Source organism: Triticum dicoccoides, chromosome 7B (assembly GCF_002162155.2).
Source record: "Triticum dicoccoides isolate Atlit2015 ecotype Zavitan chromosome 7B, WEW_v2.0, whole genome shotgun sequence".
Classification (NCBI taxonomy): domain Eukaryota; kingdom Viridiplantae; phylum Streptophyta; class Magnoliopsida; order Poales; family Poaceae; genus Triticum; species Triticum dicoccoides.
The window spans coordinates 698,378,862-698,386,103 of NC_041393.1; the positions used below are offsets into that span (position 1 = coordinate 698,378,862).

Sequence of the window (7,242 nt, forward strand, 5' to 3'; positions counted from 1 at the left end):
CTTGATCGACACAGTTGAGTATGTCGAGGGTGATCTAACTTCAAAAGAAAACTCATTTCCTTCTTTCTTTCTCCATTTCTCACGGTGGTTTATAGGGGCTCTTTTTTTACACGCTATCCCATAACAAAAATGCTACACGTACGGGGCTTTACAGGCTCTTACAGACTCCTTCCAAACATAAAAACCACCCCCCCTGATTTACATGGGGGTGGGCCCGCGTCCTCCCCTTACATCCAATGAAAAACTGCCACATCAAATCAATCCTGTAAAAATCTGTATGTGTAGCATTGCCGGTCCCATAATATAAGAACGTTTTGACACTACAGTACTGTCAATAACGTTCTTATATTTCCCTCAAAAAACATGTTCTTATATTATGGGGCGGAGGGAGTACCTACTAGGCTACGACAGGTAAGGCAACACGACCCGGTGATGTCTTGAATCGAAACTGAAATCCCATTCGGAGACACCTCGTCGTGATCGTTCCTAGGAATAGTAGGACCAATGCTATCCTCTTGTAACTGTAGCTGCGGGTTGGGAGAGGAGGTTCAGCAGGCGGAGGTGCTTCCCGCTAGATAGAAGAGATATTTGCCGTGATAATCCTCACTGTATTGGGCTGTTTATATAGTACATATATATGTTCAGTTACAAGTCATTAGGACGTGGAATATCAAGAGAGAGGTCTCTAGACCTTCTACATTCTAGCACTAAGCTGTAATTGCTAGGCGTTGCAACTCATTATGCTAGACAGCACTAAGTCGTAACGTTTGACACCGCTTTGACTCCGGCAGACTGGAACTGAACGACCACGACAGTATCCGGTGCAGCCCAGCGGCGCCGCCATTCACCGCGGAGAAGCCGATGGCGACCTCCTCCGGTAGAATTCTGCGGAGATTAACAGTTGCATTGACCTGGTACAACGCACCGTCGATGAGGAGAGCAACAGCCAGCATCCTGGAGTCGCTGTTGTATTCCACGGTGGCCTCCATGACACTGGACGTCGTGAGTTTCTTGCCCGTCCATGCCGCCTTCGTGTGCGCGGACGCCGTGGAGTTGATGTCGATGCCGACATGGTTGAGGAGAGCGTCGAACTCCACCGCCACGATCCGGGTGTTGCCTGTCCCGTCAGCGAGGCTGCTGCTGCGCGGGACGTCCGCCGAAGGGAGATGGCCGAGGAAGAAGGCCATCCTCCTGTCGCCGGTCTGCTGCGGCAGGCTGTCCTTCTCTGGGGTGATTTGGAAGGAGAAGGCGGTGGCGAAGCTAGCCATCTCGCCGATGGCGCCGTTCCATAGCGGCACCTTGTACCGGTACGACGCCTGGCTGTTTTTCGTCAGCTGGAGCGTTGGTGGACTGATGAGTGCGTCACCGGCGACAATGATCGACGAACCAGCACCGGCATCAGAGAAGTCGAGGCTGAAGGAGAGCGAGAAGGCCCTGTGCGGCACGTGGTAGAGGCATATCAAGGACGCCAGGACTTGGGCGGCGGTCGGACGACGGCCAGGGCCCATTTGCTTGGCCGTGGTGCTTGGGAAGGAGGAACCATGAGGAGCATCATGAAATAGGGAATGGGATTTAGTGGGGGAGTAGCTAGTTGTCAAGGTCAAATTTAGAGCATAAACAGTGCATGATGTAGCACACGAAAGGAACTAGAGAGGCCACAGATTGATTGATCGTGTTGTCGTTGAAATTTTCTAGTTAAGGACATTAGATTACACAGGATCAAGTCGCCATCGTACTATCATATAAGTAAAGTCTAATTGTTGTTCAACAAAGCGGTTGACACACTTGACTTTTTTCTTCTTCTTATCTTTTTTTATCTACTCAAGTTTTTTTGTCCTTGTTACACACCGAATATAAGAGGACACAAGCAGGTTGAACAAGTTCACAGCCATTCATTCAGAAGCAACGTATGTGAAGCTCACAGCTAACATACAACTAATACTCTAGGTCACAGCCACAACTTGCTATGGGGCAACAACTACAAGGTATTACAATGTACTGCTAAGCAAATTAACAAGAGAAATATGATTACCTGACTAAGGAAAGAAAACGAATGACGCCTTTTTGGTTAAATCATCGCCTTCATCAGGTCCGCAGAAAGACAAGGCCCGATGTTCTTTCCTGACAACAGGTGGAGAAAAGGAGTGAACTGATCTGATCACCTGGACGCCTCCAGAGGTTTAACCGGCATGGTGTAAGGAGAATCCCAATCCGCATCGAAGACGTCTTGCAGCTGCGAGACGATGGAGGGATCGTACGTTCCGAAGCTCACTCCAGCCGTGGTGTAGAAGTAGTCCCAGATGAGGTTGCTGGTGCCGATGTTCGCCCTCACATCGCTGACGGCGTACTTGCCATGGTTCACCCGGGTGAAGTCGGGGTAACGGTTTCCCGTCGCGGCGCCTTGAGACAGGGCGGGTCCAGTCTCGTTGTACCCAGGAACCACGTAGTACTTGACCTCGACCTTGCCACCGCAGTGGTTGTATTTGGAGGATGCGCAGAGGATGTTTGAGTAAAGAAGGCTCTTCAAGTATTTCTCGGTGCTCGGGATGAAGTGTGTCCAGTAGGCTACCAGCAGCCTAACAGTTGCATTTTTGGAGAATATTACCTACCAATGATCAGTTTATCTCCAATCAGTACATGAATTCACAATTGATGAGTAGAGATGACCTGAACGGAGACTTTTCTTTATAGGGCCACTCCGCTGCTTAAGAAGATCGACGTAGGATACAATTCTACAGAGTTCTGGCGTTAGCGGCCTTGGTGTTGAAGGTTGAAGCTACGGCCAATTTCCAGCTGGATAGTACTGATTTCGGTGCTGACGTAGTCATGATAGCGACAATTTTTTTAGTTGATCTACACATTTGATTCTGTATATTAAACGTCACCTTGCAGCCTAGGTAGGAATATATCCAAGTACACCAATTCTACTGAAACTAAAGGAGGCCCTGTGTTGCCTGCATAACTGGCATAACGAATGCAGCTTAAATACCTCTGATATCGCTGACGACAAAGATGGCCAGAACACAGTTTGAGAAGCATATTGCGATTGTCCAAGCCAATCCATAGTACTTATCCTCACCATTCCCCCAGAATTGACAGATTTGATAGTGTCAACCCAACCTTGCTCATCTGCCTGGAACTTGTCAAATGACAGCTGGAAAACATGAACAGTTTGAATCAGCAACAGAATATGTGTTATAACTTGCTAGATTATTCCTTGGAAAAGTGATCTACGTGTTTCAATTTCACATACCATGATAAAATGGACCGTTAACACCAAATGAACCATAGAGCTTGAAATAAATATTTTACAGACTTGCCAACTGTTATAGCAGACATTCTTCTTTTCTTCCTTAAGGCAGACTATGTGAGGCAGCCAGGCAAACAGGAAAACAAATTTTGAAAATGGTTTGAGCATTAGAAATTCAAGTGTATGGCTGTGTGCTAGAGGATAGGTTACTGCAGCGCCAAGTGACTGAAAATTGTATGGGTTAGTGCTATGATACTACTTCCGATATTCCATTCCTTGATACAAAAATGAAAGCTTTCTCTTCAGAAAGAACACAATATGTGACATTACCTCAGGTGGAGCAAACGAAAGATAGCTCAAGTGGTGTTCTCTAGTGGATCTCTTGAGCCCAGGGGTTTCAATTAAAACATCAAGCAGTTCAGGATTGGCAAGTGATGGATAACCGTCGACATATGGGACATCGACAGTAAGTGGCAGAGGTGACCTGATGCATAGTTTGAACATATTTCTATTATTCAACTCAGGGAAACTGTCAGAAGAATTAGATTACTAATGCCTAATAATATTGTTTAGAGAAATTTATGAAACTATAACATGGCTTCTTGTAAATAACAGCAAATATTGTATCCGTTAAACATCAAATAGCAATACACACATTACATCGATAGTGAACATAAAAGGAACACGGCAAAATGCTGTCAACAATTTGACCAGAATGTTAGCACAGGTACACAACATACAAAATACAACTGTCGGCAAATTATGGATAATATGCTGTCATGTAGGTGATAGTTTATATTTGTATAGGTTTTATACTGAGTAGTAACTTATTATCAATTACCGAGAAGGCTACAGACCTGCATCTTTGTTCGGGCTGTAGGAAATGTGACCAGCACGGCACCTTTCTATAAGTCTGCCACTGCTTATCCCAGGCAGTTTTGGTGTAAGTAGTTGAATTGAGTGTTGAAAGTGTCCAAAGATTTTGAAAATACACTTCAACAGTTTTTGCTATCTGTGGACAACCAACTAAATAAATCCCCAGCTCCTTCACCTGCAATAAAATGTCAAACTAGTATCAAGCAGATTCAACTGAACAAACTTATTTTTTCAGCATGAATTTTTAAACTACAATGTAAATACGCTACCAACTTCATTTACAACAGTTTACTTTCCAGTATACCTGGGTAAGGGACTTCCAATCATTGTTTGCAGATCCAATATACACATCCTTTTTGTCGGATATCCAGACCTTTGCATGCAGAACACCGGATCCCCACCAATCCTCAAAAAGTACGGTTACATTCTGAACATTTGGCCTTCCTGCAGCGAGGTTAGCACTCTCTTGGTCGAAATCAGGAGCAAATCCAGCGTGCTGCGCGATCCTGCAAAGATGATACAGTCATTAACAAAATGAATCAGACTTCTGTGCACACCTACTAAGTTTCCTTCTTATCGTTCTTTAACTCCTTTTGCTTGAATGCTCCCATGGCAGTTAACTGCACAGTGCCAAACCAGCATTATCACTGGCATGTACTACCTATGTTGCTATTCACTGATATAATCAGGACAACTAACTTACTATGGCACAAAAATCACTGTAATGGTACTAACACGTAACACTGGAAAATTTGACATCAATCCTTGCCTGATTTTGACCTTACGATCTGCCGCTTTCTCCAGTGCGTTGTAAACCCGGCGCCCCTCGTCAGCCCCAAACCTCGCCATGTCGCTCTCGGAGAACCCGTACTCCCCTGATTTCGGGTTCTTCGGGTGTGCTATGAACTGCCAGTACTGCGCAAGGATGTCAAGGCTCTCCGTCGTGTTCCCCGAGAGCCACTGGAGCACATCCGCTGCGGATCAGCAGCAAGAACAAAAAGTCAGACAATCCTGTATCAAACTATCAACAAGGCAAGTAGGAGTAACATATAAACAGATAAAATCCATTCCATTCCTCCACAACTTTTTCCGTGTCAAGTCGGACGGTTGACCGGACAGGCAAAGCCATCCATGGAATGTGTGTCCTGTTAATTCAGAACGCATTTGCATTCACAGCAAGCTGAAACAAAATGCCATCTTACACAACCCAGACATTTTTTCACCGTTCGGAACGCCTTATCCTACACATCGATGAGGAACGGCGTGGTGATCGAGGAACCGAAGCCCCAGGAGCCAAACCGCGAGGATCCACGGCGAGGACAGCCGCGCTGGCTCGGGGGAGGTGGGGAGGGGGAGCCGGTGGGTACCTGTGGCGAGGACCCCCGGGACGCGGCGGAGGTGGGGCATGTCGGTGGGGATGGACTGCACCAGCCACGCCTTGCACGACTCCGCGGCGCCCACGGCCGGCGGCGCTGCCCACAGCGCGGCGACGGCGAGGAGGAGCGGGGGCAGGAGGAGGTGCCGGCGGCGACGAGGCGGAGGAGCCATGGCGCGCGCGCTCTCTCTGTGCGGCGGCAGCGCGGGGTGTGAACGGAGCTGCCCAGTGGGGAGTGGGGAGTGGGGAGTGGGTCCCGGAGAGAATCCAAGGGAGCCAAGTCATCCTGCTGTGGTTCTACCACGGCCCTGTAAATTTTTGTGTCAAAATTCAAATCAAACGCTGTGAAGTTTGACTGAATTTATTGAAAAAATCGATTTCTTCAAATTTGATCAAATTGCGCCAGTTTACTTGAGATAAGAAACTACAGGCCTTTTTTCTTTAGAGCTTTCTGAGTACTACTCTGTGTCTAGGTTTCTTCCTTCGGCCTTCGAAGTCGGCAAATTTCAAATAAGATCCCCGGCACATTTTTGGAATATGCATTTCTCCTCAGGCAAAAACCAAAAAGCAAAGCCAAAGATGCATCTCGTGTCTTCCTTCCACTCTTTCATTTCTGAAAGTGACATGTTCTTCTTTTCCTTTCCTTCTTTGTTGAGAAACGAGTCAGGTTTTTTCTAAGCCCCAATATATTCTGAGAGCACATGGCGCATCTTTCGGATTGTTAGACTTTTTTCCGAGCTATATATGCTCCCCTCGCCTCAGGCGTGGCACGACATGATCGGCCCACTACTGTGGTAGTTTGTGCGGGTTTTTCCTGTGTTTTCTTTATCCTTTTTTTAATTTATTGGGTTGGTTTTCTTTTGTCCATTTTTCATTGTTTGGGTTGGGTTTTCGTGGTTTTTTTTTGTTTTTTCTATGGTTTTCTTTCATTTTCATTAGTTTTCTTTGATTCTTTTCTTTGTTATAATTTGGTTTTCCTGTTTTTAACAGTTTTTTTTAGAAAACATAACTTTATTGATACTCATAACAATTACTTAAAATTCAAGAAATACAAAGTAACTCCTATGACTAAGAATTACAATGAAATCTCGTGTAAACACCTTCTTCGTGGTATCAATATCTGCTTGAAGAAATACTTCAAAGACTTCGGTAAAGAGGCTGCAATTAGACTGGAGGAACGATGTTGTCACTCTTTCATCCGCACGAACATTATCAATAATGGTTTTTGAAAGCGCACTGAGTTGCCCATCTAAAAAAATCTTGACACGGCAACATAAACTCATCGGATCCGAAAAATCGAATCTGCAAGGACAGAAAACTCTCTAACTTCATGACACCACCAAAAGAACAAGAGCAAATTTATTCTCACAAAACTATGATGATCACTAGGCGTTGATGAAGAACATAGAGGTCTTGAAGATCCGAGGTCCCCCCCACCTCGCAGTGTCAAGGTGGCAGCTGGAGGCCAGGGGACCAATATTTTCGGATGGCGGTGGCAACGGCGGCATGTGAAACCCTCTGCCTTCGATTGATTGGGGCAGGATCGCTGGGTATGTTTGGTTTTTAACTTTTTTATTCTTTGTTATACGCTGGGTTACTTTGTTTTTTCTTGGTTTTTCTTTTCAGTTCTTCGCCTTCTCTCTTTTGTTTTCTTTGTAGATTTTCTTTGTTTCTTTTTTTAACACAAAGCTGCACTTTTAGCACACAATATATATTTTCTAGTGTACACGTAAAAAATTGA

At 45.5% G+C, this 7,242-nt stretch overlaps 1 pseudogene; it reads right to left on the reverse strand.

The window, feature by feature from the left end:
• Positions 1 to 728: 728 nt before the first annotated feature.
• Positions 729 to 5,745, reverse strand: LOC119338118 (annotated as a pseudogene).
• Between the last annotated feature and the right edge of the window lie 1,497 nt (positions 5,746 to 7,242).